Source organism: Nycticebus coucang, chromosome 17 (assembly GCF_027406575.1).
Source record: "Nycticebus coucang isolate mNycCou1 chromosome 17, mNycCou1.pri, whole genome shotgun sequence".
NCBI lineage: Eukaryota > Metazoa > Chordata > Mammalia > Primates > Lorisidae > Nycticebus > Nycticebus coucang.
Genome location: NC_069796.1, coordinates 7,395,196 through 7,413,932, shown reverse-complemented (window position 1 = coordinate 7,413,932; position 18,737 = coordinate 7,395,196). Strand labels below are relative to the sequence as shown.

Here is an 18,737-nt window from a genome sequence, read left to right as displayed (position 1 = left end):
GGAGTTTTGTGGTTGAGTCTCTGTGGTTTTCTAAGTATAAGATCGTATCATCAGCAAAGAGGGAGATTTTGACCTCCTGTGACCCCATTTGGATGCCCTTTATATCCTTCTCTTGCTTGATTGCATTGGCTAGAACTTCCAGAACTATGTTGAATAATAGTTGTAATAGTGGAGATCCTTGACTGGTTCTACTTCTAAGAGGAAAAGCTTTCAGTTTTACTTCATTCAGTATGATGTTAGCTGCAGGTTTGTCATAAGTGGCTTCAATCAGCTTAAGAAATGTCCCACCTATGCCTACTATTTCTGTTAGAAAAGGCTGCTGAATTAGAAATGCTTTTTTTGAACCTATTGACAGGATCATATGGTCTTTGTTTTTGCTTCTATTGATATGATGTATTACATTTATGGATTTGCCTAGGTTGAACCAACTGTGCATCCCTTGGATGAAGCCTACTTGATTGTGCTATATAATTTATTTAATAAGTAGTGGCAGTCTATTAGCTAAGATTTTTGTTGAGTATTTTTGCATTGATATTCACTAGTGAAATTGGTCTGTAGTTCTCCTTTTAGTTGAGTCCTTTCCTGGTTTTGGAATCAAGGTGATGTTTGCTTCATAGAATGTGTTGGGGGGAGGTTCCTTCCTTCTCAATGTTTTGGCACATGGTCTAATCAGTTCTTTTTTTTTTTTTTTTTTTTCTTTCATTGGGGGGTCTTCCGGTAGAGACCGGAAAACCTGCTAGACAAATTCTAAAAGAGCTGTAACACTGGTCTAATCTGTTCTTGATACTTGCTACTGCATCTTTAAGTTAGTTCCCTGACTGACTGCTTCAATTCCTTAAGCTCCACTATATCCTTTCTGTGTTTTTCATAGTGTTCATCTCTTATTTGATTCTGTCTTTGGATTTCCTTTTGGTTATTTTCCACTTTCTCAGCAATTTACTTTATTGTTTTTACCATCTATATTTTAAATTCCCTTTCTGTCATTTCTAACATTTCTTTATAGGTGGGATTCTATGCAGTAGCTGCCTTATGATCTCTTGGCAGGGGGCGGGGTGTGTGTGCTCTGTTCTGATGTTTCATGTTGCCAGGATTTTTCTGCTGTTTCTTCCTTGTGTTTTCTTTTTGTCTGTTTCCTTGCCCTATTTTCCTTTCACTTCCTCTTGCTCTTTAAGTTACTATGCCTCTGACCTAAGGTGTTGAAGTATCCTTTTGGTAAAGGACTAGAAGGAAGAGAAAAGTGAAGAACAAGAAGGAATAAGAGATTAAAAAAGTGAAAAGAGGGCGGTGCCTGTGGCTCAACGGACTATGGTGCCAGCCCCATATGCCAGAGGTGGCAGGTTCAAACCCAGCCCTGGCCAAAAACTGCAAAAAAAAAAAAAAAAAAAAAAGTGAAAAGAGAAAGGAAAGTGGGGAGTAGAAGGGAAGATCATCAAAAGGAAGTGAAGAACAGAAAGAGAGAGATAGGAGTAATACTGGTGTACAGTAGGATACTTTGACCTACACCCACAAATTCCAGCCTCTGGGGGTGCTAGGTCTACAGTTCTTTGCTGGCCTGAGCAGACACAAGACCTCACCTCCACCAAACAGAGAAAACAAAACAAAACAAAAATAATATAAATCAAACCAAACCAACCAAACAAAAAGCCATAAGGGATAAAATTGGGGGAGAAAAAAAAAATAACAGGGGCAAAACAAACAAACAAACAAAAAAAAACTAGCAAAAATGAAGCCCTTATTATTAAAGAAGGCAACAATGAAAAATTGTATTTATATGGGTGGTGCTTGTGGCTCAAAGGAGTAGGGCGCTGGCCCCATATGCTGGAGGTGGTGGGTTCAAACCCAGGCCTGGCCAAAAACTGCAAAAAAAAAAATTAATAAATAAATTAAAAATTGTTATTTATATGAGAAAATGAAGAAAAAAGAAAATAAAAAATCTAGGGGGAAAAAGTTGAAATTTTTTTTAAAAAAGAAAAAAGCATATATATATACACACACACACACACACACACACCTAGATATACACACATATATGTTGCTGAATATTTCCTGGGCAATAGGTGATCTTCTGGGGTATGAGATGCTAATCACCATGCTGATACAGCTGTGTAAGATGGAGACTGGAAGCCTCTGCTGATTTCTTTGCCCTCAAACCCTGCAGGGTTGGGAGCCTGAAGCTCTCCTCAGCCTGCCTAATAGACAGGCCTCCACCGTTCTGAACTGTGTCCCTTTGCTACATAGTGGCTTTTCCAGGAAAAGCTATCTTTGTGAGTTGCTCCTATCTCTCCAGAAGTGGCTGCCCATTTATCAGCTGCACCAGAATTGGCCTCGCTCTAGGATCCTGAGGGCCAAGCCTGCAAGGCAGGTTTTCCACGGTGACTGCACCCAGCCTGTAGCCAAACAATGTAAGCTCTGCTCTGCCTCTGCTCCAGCTCAGTACCGGCCTCTGGGCATTGTTCAAAGACACTTCTTTGCTTATCCAAGTTCTTCCAAGTGCCCTACTCCTAGTTAATGAGGCTCAAGGTATTTCTAAGGTAATATGAAAGGGCCCTGCAATGTCCCCACAGGGTAATAAGATTTGCTAAAATTTGTTACAGTAGTGTATTTTAATTGCAATTCATCCATACCAGTATTTCTGTCCACTATTGCTTCTCTTCGTTCACAATTTCATTGTTTTTCCTTTGGTCATTTGGCCCTAAGGTGGGTTGGGGGAGCATGTCTCAGGTCAAACCAAGGAAAGCTGAATTGTTTATACACTCAACTTGGGTTTTGTGGTGTATATTTACATGATTTCACTCTCCTTTCTGTTACTGACTGGGTGTCCAGATGTAGGTGTAATACTCCAAATGTCCACTGGACAAATTAGCCCAGATATACTGGCCCAGGTGTCTATCACGCATGATATGAAGGTGTCTTACAGCAGTGGTCCCTAACCTTTTAGGCACCAAGGACCGTTTTCAGGGAAGACAATTTTTTTCATGGACAGGGGTTGGGAGGATGGATTCAGGATGATTCAAATGCATTATGATTATTGGGGAATTTATTTCTATATTATTACATTGGAAAATATAATGAAATAATAATTGTACAGCTTATCATAATACAGATTCAGTGAGTGTGGGGGAGTGGTTGTAAGTACAGAGGAAGCCTCTCTCACTCACCTGCTATGTGGCCCAGTTCCTAACAGGCCATGGACTGGTACTGTTCAATGGCCTGTGAGTTGGGGACTGCCGTCTTACAGCAGTCAGCACCAGAAATATATGTGTAAGGGATCAGAAACAAGGCTCAAAGAATACAAATTCAGAAGCCAGTTTGTAGAAAATATTTCCAATCATCAGATGTTTAAAATTATAAATGGAGGATTTAATTAACACCAATACTCAGTGAAAGTAGAAATTCTCTCTTAACATGAATCAATAATGCATCTTATAAAACTTAAGATGTATTCTACATTATTTTTATTTTTGATGAAAATGTTGCAAAATAGAATTTTTCAGATATTTCTGTGCTGTAGTACACAAAATTGTTTTACAGTGATAATACATGTATCTGTGTTAAAGTTTTCTGTTTTATACATCTCAACTACTGTGAATAAAATCCAGTCTAACAAGCATGTCAGAAAGTTTGAATTATCTTTGTATTCTTTTTATTTAAAAAAGTGCAAAGTTGTTACTTGTAGAGGCCATTGAAGAAAATGAAGTCAAAATTGGAAGAAAATGAAGCCAAAATTGGAAGAAAAGTATCATAGGGGTGGGGTCAGAGAGTTTATTAAAGTTTTATGCATTGTATTTATGGATTTTATAATGTTTGTGATAGTTTTCTGCTTTTTAAGATTGATTTTGCTGTGATTCTTCTTCTCATCCTTTAAACAAATATTCCTGTTTCTACTTAATTATGTATTTATTATGTTGTAATCTTTTTTCCTGAAAAAGAATGACCCAAATCATATAAGTATATGGTTCAGTCTATTCAAAATCTGGATCCATTCTCATGACTAAATGTGAAACAACTATAGTGTGCACAGGTAGGGAGTGGAGGTGTGGAAGGTGGAATGGATAAAGTGTAGTGTGGCCATCAGCTCATCCTGGTGTCCGATTTACTTTTTCTTAGTAGCTTTGACGGAAGAATGAGGCCCATGCAAATTTTCAGATGAGAATTGGTACCTCCAAATGCATTTAGAAGCTAATAAATGAAAGCATGTTTCAAGTGTGACTTTTTCTTTAAAATATGAATCCTATGTACTCAATCTTGATATGAGGACAGTTAATGACAATTAAGGTTATGGGGGGGGAAGCAGAAAGAGGGATGGAGGGAGGTGGGTGGGGCCTTAGTGTGTGTCACACTTTATGGGGGCAAGACATATTGCAAGAGGGACTTTATCTAACAATTGCAATCAGTGTAACTGGCTTATTGTACCCTCAATGAATCCCCAACAATAAAAAAAAAAAAAAAGAAAAAAAAAGAAAGAAAGAAAAGAAAAAAAAATATATAGCTATTTGATACACTCCTCAGTTTTGGAGACTTTTCATTAATTTTCCATATTGCTCACCAGAGCAGAGTTATGCTTCTTACACACAGCCTTTGATAGAGTCCTGATTCTTTTGTGGCTCAGAACACCCAGACACCGAGGAACCCTAATCATGCTGCTTACGCCAGTCCTGATGCCATCCATCCATTCCGAGGCCAGTTCCATGTTGGTCCTGATGGTTTAGCGGTAAGCTGGTACGGTTGTTAAGGCCCTGTACTCTGTTCTATAGGATTTGCCCCCTAGAGTTTGGAAAACTCTTTAACAGTCTGCTAGAAAACATCTGCTTCTGGTTTGTGGCTTCAGAACACATGGTCTCCAAATGTCACATTTGGAATCTGGAATTCAATTATTCTGAAGCATTTTGATCAAATCATGGATTTCATCCATTGTCTTCTGTGAATGAACACTACATAATGCCTGGCTCTTTTTCAAGCAGCCCTCTTCCTTCCCCTGATGTGTCATATGATCTTATTTAGCTGACATGTTCTTTTCAAAGGTTAGGAACATTTTTGTTTTGAGAAGAAAGGTGAACTCATTAGCTTCACTTTCTAAATATTTTAATAATGTTACTAAAGCTGGGGATGCCATCTTTATTCAGCTATCTCTTTGTTTTTCTGCTACAACTTAACACTTACAGTGAATGGCAATACATATTAATAAGCAGGCAGCTTATTAAGACTCAGGTTAATGATGATAATTATTCCTACATGGCGTATGCTGACAGTGTGTGCAAAGATATCTGCTCTTCAGAAAAGCCCCAAGGCATTACAGATAATTCTGACATCTCCTACGTTATTTGAGAAAAAGGTTAACAATGCTATGTGATACTTGGATTTTTTTAAAGTGAACATTTTAATTATCTAGGAGTAATGTCCATGGTTAGAATTCAGTGATTCCAGTGATTGGACATAGGGACAAAAACTTTTCAGGAGAACCCTGAAAAAAGGGTGATAATTCAACCATGCCACATATAGGCTTATAAACATGGAAGCTATAAACAAACCAATGGTTAAGGTCTGTGTTCTAGTCAGTGTTGAGCTAAAATGTGTTTCTAGTTTGATATGAACATTTCTTGGTTGACCATGATAAAAATATATAATTGTGAAATTCTGATTCTTTTATTCTTCCTTCTTTCTAATTCTAACGAGCTCTCCCTTAAACCAAATGCTTTATCATCTTGTGCTCTTTTTTCCATTCTTCTAATCCATGTTGGTCTCCCATCCTTCATTTACACCTGAAGCATTGATGACAAATGATTGATTAACATTAGAACAGCATTCCAGTTTTTACTCCCAGGCTTGATTGCCTTTTCCTAAGTATTAACACCTTAAGTCAAATATCTCAAATAAAACACCAGCCTGCGCCTGTCAGGTAGCATTAATGAGTGGAACTGGTCAAGTGAGGATTGTAGTAAATGGAAAGTTCAGGGTTTTAGAAGCAAGACAATCATTGCTCATGTCCAGGAGATTATTTCCACTTAGACATTCTGGCCCGGATTGGCTAAATACTGACTTTTACAAAAGAAGCTTGAAATCTGAACTTTTGTGAATTCTTCCTTTGAGCCACAGGCGCCGCCCTTGTGAATTCTTCCTATGTTGAAATATTGTCCATGAATGCAAACATTGCCCAGGTCAAACATAATATGTCCCGGGTGGAAAATGATCCAAGGGACACAAGTTTGTGATTTTGCTTTGAACCAAAGGAAAGAAGTTGTAACGAATTTAATCCAAGCACTTCTTCCGCGTCCAAGTTCCAGGAACTGCCCGCACTCTTCTAAGGCATTTCCAGCCCTGTGTCCTTCACGCAGCTGTTATTTCCTCCGGGTTTTCACACACCCCTTTCTTCCTCCGGTGTCTGCTCGCTATTGATGATCTTGGCTAACAGTTGCCCTCTTTATAAAACTTTCTAAGTCTCTTTCAGTGAAAAGATATTCGAACAATATTCTTAATAGAGGCTGAAGTAAGCTTATAAACCTCTTTACCCTAACTAAGGGCTGTGAAGATGGAAGATGTTCTGTACATATTTATTTATTTTTAATTTTTTTAATTTTTAAAATTTTTTTGCAGTTTTTGGCCGGGGCTGGGTTTGAACCTACCACCTCCGGCATAGGAGGCCAGCACCCTACTCCTTTGAGCCGCAGGCGCTGCCCTATGTACATACTTATTAAATGAGAAATGAACGTCAGCTGGTGGAAGCGGGGTTATTATTTCAAGAGTTAGGAAGGGGCATGTAGGACATTCTCAGTGTCAATGTTCTTTAATTGCTCATTGGGATAAAATAAGTTATTAAATTCTTTCTGATCCGAAAATTCAGTTAAAAATCAATCAAATTATAAAATATATGTATACATGTAACTTTTAAAAATACAATTAAGGAAGTTATTACCAAATATATGTGCTGTCCTGAACCTATGACAGAGATGTATTCAATGCTTTCCATTGTGACCCTTTCACATTTCTCCAAGAGCTTCTTTTGATTGAGGCAACTTGCTCCAAGCTGCAGCATCCTGCCTAGATACTATTGAAGCAGTACCTGGTATGGGGTCTAGTGGTTATCAAGTAATTTTTTCAGAAAGAAAGTCAGGATAAACTTGAATTAGTAAGTCGTTTGTATGTACTACATCCAATTGGTATTTATTATGAATGTACACGCAATCATTGGAAATAGATTTGTTTATATCATCTGCTCATCATGTTATGGAAAACCATCTGCTTGAGTCTTTCTGTCTTGAGTTTTCTGCTGAGTCTTCCTTCTAGGAAATTATCTTAATGGAATACGATTTGTACTAGGAAATCTGGATAATTAGGAAATACTGGGATTAACTTACGATGAAGTGAATGATCTGGTATAACTAAAGTATCACGTAAGAACTCTATCCAACATTTGACCAAGGGAGGCAGTTCTAGAGCCACCTTCTGCCATACTTCCTGTCAACTCATTACTTTCACAGGGTGTCATCAGGAGAAGACAAGCTAACTATTCTGTAGTTAGCTAAAAAGTTTGGAGCTAGAATCAAATGATGCAGCCCATTATTTATTCAATTGTGCATTTTGGTAATAACTAATTGGCTAATGAATTGTGTGAGAATTAGCCAATGAATTAGAGATCTAAGTTTGCAGGCCACTGTGGCCATTGCTTCTCTTTCAAGAGGAGACACACGTCCTTTGTTCCTAACCAGTTCCGGCTGACATGCTGCCTGCATCACATAGCACACGAGTGGGGAGCTCCGGCCATTTTTACCTCACCTCGGACGCCACTTCAACAATGAGCAGACATGCACTGGGCACATTTTTCCCCTTAGAGGCAATGCAGACAATTCAACTAAATTTAAATGAGCAGATTTTCAGAGGGTATTTGCATCTCTTCCTGGGGCTAAGATAGACCTGCCTCTGGTCCCTCCATTTCTGTGGTAAGCCCTTATATATTAAGCAGTGGAAAATAAAACAACAAATGTTCTTCAGTGGAAACATAAAAGCCCAATCTATGTAAAGTGAGACAGGAGAAATGAAAACATGGCGTGTGGATTTTGCATGCTGAGCCTCATAAAATGCAAGTGTGAATTTCCTCTCCTAGTGAGTGTGGTCCAACAGTACACGAAGCATGGGGCCTGATTAGGAGAGATAAGATCAGTAGTTGGAGGACAGACAGCAAGCTGTTTTATCCACATTGAATATAATTTCACTCTTCTGATCTATTAGGCCCTCTTGGTACACATCTTTGTAGATTTTTGCTAGTTCTCTGGAATGCATTAAAAAACCCTACAGGCTATAACTAAAATTACTGAATATTTTTTAATGTCTCACATGTTGACAGTCCTGATTTTCGTTATATAAGAAATAACTGTCGATAGTGCCATTTAAATCCCTACTCTTTAGACTTGTGAATGCTAATGGCTGGGCTGTCGAATTTCAGCTTTTCCTGTAATCGTTATTCCTGGTTTCCTGTGGTGGATATGTATCGAACATAAGAAATTAGCTGCAGAGAGAATTAGAGGGTGTAAGTCTGAGTCATGTAAATGCCAAAAGCTTTTTGTGACATTTTTCAGACTTTAAAAATGGAAATATGTTATTTGCACAGTAGCTCCTGATGGAACATGACATACTGCAGCGATGTGGTGAGTTTAAGATTGGGCTGCCGGCCATTAGGAACCCTGTGTGTGAGAGCCTGGGGCCTGAGCAGAGGAAAGTGAGGAAGCGTGCTGCAGAAGCGTGGCATTTGCTGATGAGCCGAGCAATCCTCGTCAGATCAAGAACTGCTAATGAGAATTAAGAACTTGCTTGAACTTGTTATCGTAAGTAAGGGTTAGGAATATAATTTTCAAGCCTGATGTAAGTTTTGTCTTTATTCCAGATGAGCTTACATCATCATTATATCAGCACATGAAAAAAAAATCACAGGGCTAAGCACATATTTTAACTCTTATGCTTCAATTAAGATTGAGCCCTTTAATTCAGTTGAAATAGGAAATCTTTCTAAAGATATTCTGAACCTTTGTTGTGTTCTGACAGGCTGCATAGCAGAACTTTCTCTGAAGGAAAGCAGCACTCCCATTGTCCTCACAGCCTCCACCGCCCCCACCGCCCACTACCCGTTCTAAGTCCTCCTAGTTTTGGAGAAGAGCCTCTTGGGGCAGAAATTGCCTCTGGTTTCACCTGGGATCTGAGGTCTGGTGGCTCTCCTCAGAGGTTTGCTTCCACTTCAGAGGATAGACATTACTGCAGCTCACCCAGCCTGCGCTTCTTGTAAACATGGAGGCACATCCAATTTTTTTCCTTCTTGAAGGTTATATAACTCAGCAACCTGCAGCTAATTTTGGTAGTTAGGACTGCAGGGCATGTGGGACTGTCAGGAGAACGCTTCCCTGCTTTCTACCTTTGAAAATCCCATGTAACATTAGTGAAAGAAGTGAATTCTAGGAAAATAGATGGACTATATTTGGAAGACGAGGCGGTGGATGACCAAGAGAATTCCTGAAGGAATTTCCTGCTTCTGTTCTGGAAATAGATGATTAGTGAAACAAAACAAAACAGAGCAGCGGGTAGGGGACTCGTCTTCCTTTGAAAATACCTTTTGGGAAGCCTCTGTCCAGACTTCTATCACGCGCACCCACCAGTGCAATGCCCTCCTTCCTCTTACTACTCCCAGGGTGCTTACTAACAGCGTTCAACCCGTTCCTTCCTAGCTTCCATCACCTCCTCCTCTCTTCCCTCCAGCTCGTCACCAAGATACATTGGTTCTATCCCAGACGTCTCCTTGGTCCTCTTTGCTCTGTCTCCATTGCTTTTCTGGGTCCTCCCATTTCATCCCAGTTTGATGGGACAGTTGTCACGGGTCTCTCAGCCTCTCCTCACACCCCACTTCTCCAGTTTCACTGTTGACATAAGTAATCCCTATTGTCTTCCTTCCCCCACTTAACACATACTGCAGAGCACCCTAATGACTGCTGAATTCTGTGACTGTGAAATATTAGGATATTCTTTTCTTTCTCTACTGAGATCCGGGTCCTTCGCAATTAGATGTGAGTTTGAAGAAAGTCATTCACTGTCTCCTGAGAGTCATGAAAAACTATAATCAAGTCCTTTCTGTTTATCTGTGGATTTTTCTGTGGCCACAGGAATAAGTAACATGAAAATCAAAGGCACTCACAGTTGGTCCTTCCTTCCTTACCTGGTTGAATTGTCATTCCTTCGTCCCCACTCCCCCATTCCACTGCCCCAAGGCTGGTAATGGTCTTATGCCTCATGAACTATCATTCATTTCCATAACTCCATGCCTTTTTCACATTTAGTTCTCTCTGCTTCATTGTCTTTCCCCATGTGACAAATGCAGAGTCATTCTTCAAGACTCCCCCTCAGTCATGGCTTCTGTATGCTCTGGACCCTCTCAGGCTGAGCTGGGGTTTTCCACCCTGCAGACTTTTATATTTTGGTATACATTTACCACTTTATATGTATGGTTTGTCTGTGATATTATAAGCTCCTTCCTGATAGAGAGGTTGTTTTGTTTGTCCTTAGATTTCTAGCTTTTAGTACTGTATGTACAAAACAAAACAGATTATTAAAATGAATGAACCAAAGAATCGAAGCTATATCTCCTAACACCTCTCTGCATCAGTTGGGAAAACTTGGAGAAGTCCAATAAATGGCATATACTATAGTGGTTCCCAAAGTCACCCCTTAAAGACTTTATAGAGAGGGAAAATGAGAAATTGTAGCAAATGCACCTTTATTTACCAAATATTCATTACAAAATTTTACACATAGAGGCTATTTTGTAAATATTTTATAAATTTAATGGATGTTTTGTACATTTAGCTACAACTTTCCAGTTTCTCTATGTGTGGTGATGTGAGGGGTGACGTGTGGGACAGCCTGTATACATAATCTGTATAGAATCTGATCCAGGGAACAGTAAGTTCATAAAATGAATGCCTGCAATTTTCTCTCCTCAGATTCTCCCCTTACTTTGAGGTTAACCCATCAATGCCATTTGGAGAAGCATTGTTCTGCTAACAATGTGCCACTTGATTGGATTCTGTCAGAGATTTCACTGCAGCTTTAATTACTGCTCACCTTGCTATCAGGCTGCTTTCCCTTTATTAACCAATCATCTATTGGCCCAGTGGGGTTCCCGTAGCCTCCAGGTTTCTCAAGATATGTCAAATCAGATTATCTGCCCTTATTTTACATAGATTAAAATTTAAGGTTTTTTCTAAACTCAGCCAAGAAACAATCTCCTGCTGCTTAATGTATGCTGACTATACTGAGGCCTGCATTTGTATAACCCCAGTGGACTTAGTCATTTGAGTTTTGTTAATTAGCATTGGAAAAGAGAGTTAGCTTAACCAGAGTAGTACATAGAAATGTTTGGTGAAAATTTTATTTTATCTTGCAACACAGTAATTTAGTGTTGTTAAAATTATTTCTAAATATTAATTACAGAATAGAGATCACGGACCAGGCTTTGCACACCCTGTCACGACAACATCATAGTTCAGAGCTTATTTTTGCTTCAGCAGCTCTCAAATAGAAAGATAGAACGAATCCAGTGTACCTTGAAGTAAAGTTATTTGTAAACCACTTTTGTTGATTCCAAATCAACATGCTGAGAATTATCTTTATAACGCCTAGCTTTCTAGAAGTCTTTCCTGTTGAAAACTTTTGGAAATTGAAGGTAAGTTATTTTCAAATATCATGAAGTTCATTATGGTATAAAATAGGTCAAAAGTAATGTACCTTGATCTTTAGCTCAAAAGAACTAGAATTCACTGTTTTATGATCTTTTAGAGTATTCTTGAATCTCTCTAAGTTTATATCCGATGAAGCCTACTCATTTATGTGTTATAATAAAACTTACTACCATTTAAAAAATCTTGGGATATGAATTTTTATATGCAGGTCCAATGTCAGTTAGATCTTTCCTGTTAAACCTACATGATTAGTAAAGTTCTTTGCATAAAAAGATAAAGAAATATAAAAGTTATGTAATTTGCCCTCATAAATGATATAAGTTGGCACAATATAACAGCAGAATTTATGACTTCTCTCTACTCCTAGGACATTTCATTGAATTTAACAATAATTCATAATTTAGCCCATAACTAATGGACACTCAGATAATTGTTCACTTGTCTCCACAGTTATAGTAGTTATTACACTTATCTGATGGTTTCAGTATTATTATTTTTATTTTAAAGAATGAGATAGGAATTTTTGATATTTTAGTTTTATAGTGAACTTATACAGGAAGACCAACCTAATCGGAAAATATACCTGAGTTATAAATCCACTTCTACTTTATTAGTATATTGCTTGGTTCGATTTTCTCTTGAATCAATGTGGATTTAATAAAGAGAGATGTTTACATGGATGGAGCTGGGACATATTCTTCTTAGCAAAGTATCTTAGGAGTGGAAGAAAAAGTATCCAATGTACTCAGCCCTACTATGAAACTAAATTATAGCTTTCACATGAAGGCTACAACCCAACTATAGCACAAGACTATGGGGGAAGGGGAAGGGAGGGCGGAGGGAGGGTAATGGGAGGGGCCACACCCACGGTGCATCTTAGAATGGGTACAGGCAAAACTTACTAAAGGCAGAATACAAATGTCAACATACAATAACTAAGAAAATGCCATGAAGGCTACGTTGAACAGTTTGATGAGAATATTTCAGATTGTATATGAAACCAGCACATTGTACCCCTTGATTGCACTAATGTACACAGCTATGATTAAACAATAAAAAAAGAGGGCGGCGCCTGTGGCTCAGTGAGTAGGGCGCCGGCCCCATATGCCAAGGGTGGCGGGTTCGAGCCCAGCCCCGGCCAAACTGCAACCAAAAAATAGCCGGGCGTTGTGGCGGGCGCCTGTAGTCCCAGCTACTCTGGAGGCTGAGGCAAGAGAATCGCTTCAGCCCAGGAGTTGGAGGTTGCTGTGAGCCGTGTGCTGCCACGGCACTCTACCCGAGGGCGGTACAGTGAGACTCTGTCTCTACAAAAAAAAAAAAAAAAAGAAAGAAAGAAAGAAAAAAATAGAGATGATTTAATTGCTATTTTTTCTTCTCTGTTATCCAACAATTTGTAACCTATAACTGACCAAGAACTTCAGTTTCTCATTGATCCATGAATTCCCCTTTTCAGTTCTTTCTGTCTTTTTGTTCTGCTCGCAAGTTATTTGTATGGATTTGTGTTATAAGATCTTTTAAATGAAGATTTGATTCCTACTTCTCCTTTTCTTGTACTCTTGAGTCGACAAATACTTTTATAAATGTCTTGAATTCACACTATTAGTAGTTTTTAAAAAATTCAAACTTTTTAAGGTATAATTTTAAACAACAGAAAAGATTCACAAATCTTTTTATGCACATTGGACCTGCATGTAGGTTGTAAGTAACTTATCATGCCACTCAGCAAACAGGACATATCCACCACCCAAAAATTCTTTCCTGCTCCTGTGCAGTTCATTTTTATACCAGTTTCCAGCCTAGGCAACCAAGGGTCTGATTTTTATCTCATCAATTGAGTCTCTCTTTGAACCTCGTATAAATGATATAAATGGATTCAGAAGATGTTCTGGCAGCTTCTGTTTCTGTCTTGTTTTGCTTTAAGGGAATTCTTTCCAGTTGTATCCGTAGTTTGTTTCTTTTTATTGCTGAGTGGCAACTCATTCTGAGTCTATCTCACCCTTTACCCGTTCAACTTCTTCTCATGGACATTTGAACTGTTTCCATGTTTGGCTTACTGTCACTAAAGCTGTGCTGATTATGCATGTATTTGAGTTTTTTGAGTAATGTTTTTATTTTTTTTCGCACAACTAAGAGTGGACTAGTTGAGTTACATGTATGTTCAACTTTGTAAAAAATGCTAATTGCTCTTCAGATTGGTGTAGCACATCATATCCATGACAGCAATGCATTGGAATTCCTCTGGTTCCTTCTCCTCATCACACTTGCTTGGTTGGTTCCTGGAATGCCAGCCATTGTTGGTGGTCTGAGACAGTATTACATTGCGGCTTAAGCTACATTTCCCTGGTGGTAAATGAATTGAGCATCTTTGCATGTGTTTGGTGTTTGTAAGTAATATCCTATCTTACGATGTGTCTAAGTCCTTTGGTAATTTTTTAAAAGTGTTTCTTTTTAATGTTCATATTAAGTTCTAAGAGTTCTTTTTTATATTGAAGATACCAGTCCTTTATCAGATACATGTATTACAAATGTTTTCTCTTAGTCTGTGGCTTGACTTTTTATTTTCATAAAGGGGAATTTTGATGAAAAAAAAAAGGTTTGAACGTTGATGAAATGTGTTTTAACATTTTATTTTATGGTTTGTGTTTTCTTGTTCTGTCTATGAATCGTTTGCCTAATCTCATAGAAGTTTTCTCCTTGCTTTCTTTTGGAAAAGAAAACTAAAACCAGTTTCAGTAAACTAATTTTAGTAAGCTGGTTTTAGTTTTTACATTTAGCTTTAGTTTTTGCATTTAGTTTTTTTTTTTTTAGTAAACTGGTTTTAGTAAACTAGTTTAGTTTTTGCATTCAGCTTTATGATCCACTTAACTTTTATGTATTGTGTAGATTTAGTGTTCACTTTCATTTTTAATAGTTTACATGTAAAAGTATACAGCAGAAGCTCCGTAAGTCCACCACCGAAGGGACTATGACTGGTCAACGTAGGGAACTAGGCCTACCATATTGATATGTGGGACATGTCCAGTCTATGAAAATTAGGTCAACTTAAAAAGATGTGGTCCATTAATATAGGGAGGAGTTGAACTATGGAGGTTATACTGTTTTTGATTTCTTATAGTTTCTTGCAAACAAATTTATTTGCTAAATCTGATAACAGACTTTTAAAGATTTCTGTAAACACAACTGTGTTGTTTGTTTGAGAATATTTGGAGCTTTAATTCTTTGTTTCCAATAGATTTGCCTTTTATTTATTTTTCTTGTCTTATTTTCCTGGCTAGGAGTTCTAGTGCGATATTGAATAAAATGACTGAGAAGAGATAACCTCCTGTCTCTGCAATCTTAGGATAAAAGCATTTTATATATCACCATTTAGTAGAAGGCTAGTTATATGTCACATATACAATATTTTTTTCATAGATACACATTTATCAGAGAAATTCCTGTCTATTCCTAATTTGTAATGAATTTTAGTTATGAGTAGCTGCTACAATTTTTCAAATGCTTTTTTCTACATCTAGAGAGATGACTCTATGACTTTTCTCTTTTATTCTGTTAATGCAAATTGTACTGATTAATTTTCAAATATTAAAGCAATGTTGTTCAGTTCTTGGATAAACTCCACCACTTAGTCAAAATGTTTTAGGCTTTTATATATTGTTGAGTTCTATTTACTATCATTTTGTTAATATTTGTGTCTATTTTGGGGAGAGATATTATTCTGTCATTTTATTTTTTCTTCTTTTTCTGGTTTTAACTGAGCATTTTACATCTCAATTGTATTATACTTTGAAAAAATTAATTGTCCTGGAGTTTGACCTACACATTAGCTAATCTAAATACAGCATCAAATAGCACTGCACCACTTCACAGGGAGTAGAGGTAGCACATAGTAGAGTACTTTTAATTCGGTCATCCCATCACTCATGACATTGCTGTCCTTCCTTTTACTTATTCATATGCTATTATCATGTAATACTTTGTATTACTTTAAATAAAATGATATCTTTTAAAACAATTAAGAATATGAAAAATGATATTTGATTTTCTCATTCTTATGATATTTTACTAAGGAGAATGTGTTTCAGCTCCATTTAGGTTAATACAAAAGATGTAAAGTCTCCATCTTTTTTATGGCTGAATAGTATCCCATGTTATACACATACCACAGTATCCCAGGTTATACATATACCATAATTGATTCCTGGGCTGGTGGGCATTTAGGCTGTTTCTACATCTTGGAGATTGTAAATTGAGCTGCGACAAACAATCTAGTGCAAATGCCTTTATGACAGAATGATTTTTTTTCTTCTGGGTAGCTAGTAGATGATCTAATACATGCCCATATAATAGAAAAAATTCAAGTTGGGGAAATGGGAAATGAAGGGGAGGGAGGGGACCGGAGAGAGGATGGGTGTGCTCCCACTTAGTGGGCACAATGTAAGGGTATATGGCACACCACAAGAGGTGCAGAACACAATCACAAGAGGGAACTCTACCTAGCAAATGCAAATATTGTAATCTAGTTGTTTGTACACTTGCATAAACCAAAATATATGGAGCTTTTGGACTTAAAAGAAAATATGGTCTTAATGAATGACACAACGAGGAATCTCAGAAGAGAAAAGAAACTAAAAGGAGGAGGAGGAAGAGAAAACTGAAATCTGGAATTTAAAAGTACAATGAAAGATTTTCTTTTATCTTCATGTTTTCTTTCTCTGATGCTTTTTATATTTTATGTGTATTCCTGTTTCTGGTCTATATAAGTTGTGTTATTCTTGACGAACTTTCAACAATTTTTACAGGGGTGTCTGCTGGCAATGAATTCTCTTGGTTTTTATTCATATGAGTACAAAATTATTTCTCACTTTTGAAAGATAATTTTCAAGAATAATTGTTTTTCTTCTTTTCTTTCAGTCCCTTACATATTTCTCTCCCTTCTTGCTTCATGATTTAAAAAAAATAAGATTAATATGAAGATACATACAATTAGGTTACATACTTTGCATTTGTAAGGTTAAAGTCCAAATTGTGGCTATGTTCTTCATCCAAGAAGTATGCCATATAGCTAGCTTGTATGATTTTTTGGCAAGAAGTTCTGCTGTAATATTTATCTTTATTTTTATATTGGAAAGATTATTTTTCCCCTCTAACTTTTCAAGATTTTACTCTTTATTTGCTGTAGTTTGAATATGATTTCCCTAAGTGTAAATATTTTGGTATTTCTCTTTGGTTATCTCTAAGCTTCCAGGATCTGTGAATTTGTATACTTCATTAATTTTGGAAAGTTCCTGGCCACTATTAAAATATTCCTTCTGTTCCATTCTGTCTTCTCCTTCTGGTATTTTAAATATACATAGATTACATCATGTGAGATTTTTCCACAGTTCTTGGATGCTCTGTTTTGGGTTTCTTTTTAAAAATTTGTTTTGTTCTTTGCATTTCTGTTTGGGAAGTTATGTTGGACTGATCTATTAGCTCTATCTTTTACTGTGATTTGTCAAATACTTTCATTTTACATTGGTTATAAACATCTCAGAATTTTATTATTATTTTTAGTGACTAACTTTTTAAAAGAGAAATTAAGAGAAGAAAAAGGGAACTAATCATTTACATTTACTTGTGTGTTTAGCGTTATCTTCCAGCTCCAGCATTTTCGGTTAAGAAGTCAGTTATCATTTGTATCTGTGATCTTCTATATGTCATGTGTTGATTTTATTTACCTGCATTTTATGTCTTTGCTGCTTTCATCTTTGGTATAGAGTAGTTTTACTATGATGTGTTTAGGTGTGCTTTTCTGGGTTTGACAAGCTTTTTACATCTGTAATTCGACTTGTTTCATCAAACAGCTTCTACCATTGTATCTTCAAATATTTATTTCATGCCTTTTCATCTTACTTGTCCCTTTCTTGGTCTCTAACTGTAGATATATTTGACTACTTGATATTTTCCCATAGGCTTTTGAAAAGCTGTTCATTTTCTTCTGTTTTTTTTTCTCTCTTATTATTCAGATTGTATGATTTATCAAAGTGAAATCCAGTTTACTAAATTCTTTTTCTGCCATCTCCAACCTGCTGTCATCTCATTAAAGGGAAATTTTCATTTTGGACACTGTACTTTTAAATTCCAGATTTCAGTTTGCTCTTCCTCCTCTTCCTTTTAGTTTCCTTTCTCTTCTGAGATTCCTCATTGTGTCATTCATGAAGACCATATTTTCTTTTAAGTCTTTAAATGACTTTGTACTACCTACTCTAAATAAATTGTCTGTTAATTTTAATATTTGGATCATCCTGGAGCTGTTTCTATTCACTTCTTTATGATGGGTAATTTTTTTATCATTTAAAAAAATTAGGGCTGTTTTTGGACCCCTGTGGGTGATATATAATAAATAATGTCAATTATGTAGCTGGGCATTGTGGTGGGCACATGTAGTCCCAACTACTTGGGATGCTGAGGCAAGAGAATTGGTTAAGCTCAAGTGTTTGAGGTTGTTGTGAACTGTGATCCCACAACACTCTACCCATGGTGACATAGTGAAACTGTCTCAAAAAAAAAATGTCATTTATGTATTCTTTCTTAAATACTTTTGAGTATTATTTTGACAATTTAGTAACCCAACAGAAGGCTTTTATATCCTATCAAGGCTTAGCTGAAGTTTTTTTATGGTGTGAATTTTTTTTAAGGTTTAAGACTTTTAAGGTATGGATTTTCTAGTATTTAAAGTGGAGGGCCAGGATCTTAATGGGTAGTCTTTTTTTCTGGCTGGACTAGAACTTAATTATCTTTCCAATGCTGTGTAACCTCTGTTATCTTTGCTTCTCCCAATCTTGTAAAAAATACTACCTGCTAGACCTCTCAGTGTCCTAGCACCAAATGTTCATGCAGCCTTTGATCCAAGGATCCCACACAGTTTTCTGAGACCATTTGTCTTCCTAGCTCTGTTTTCTCTACTACCTTGTCCTATAAATTCAGGCTGTTTCAGCTGCCCTAAACTCTGAACTTTGCCTTGTTTGCTACATGCGCCTGCCT

The 18,737-nt window shown here is 37.0% G+C and overlaps 1 non-coding gene across 1 annotated transcript; it reads right to left on the bottom strand.

Annotated features, from left to right (window-relative positions):
* Positions 1–705: 705 nt before the first annotated feature.
* LOC128569401 (U7 small nuclear RNA) lies at positions 706–767 on the bottom strand. The gene has a single exon (XR_008375356.1). It is a non-coding gene; the product is annotated as a U7 small nuclear RNA (small nuclear RNA).
* Between the last annotated feature and the right edge of the window lie 17,970 nt (positions 768–18,737).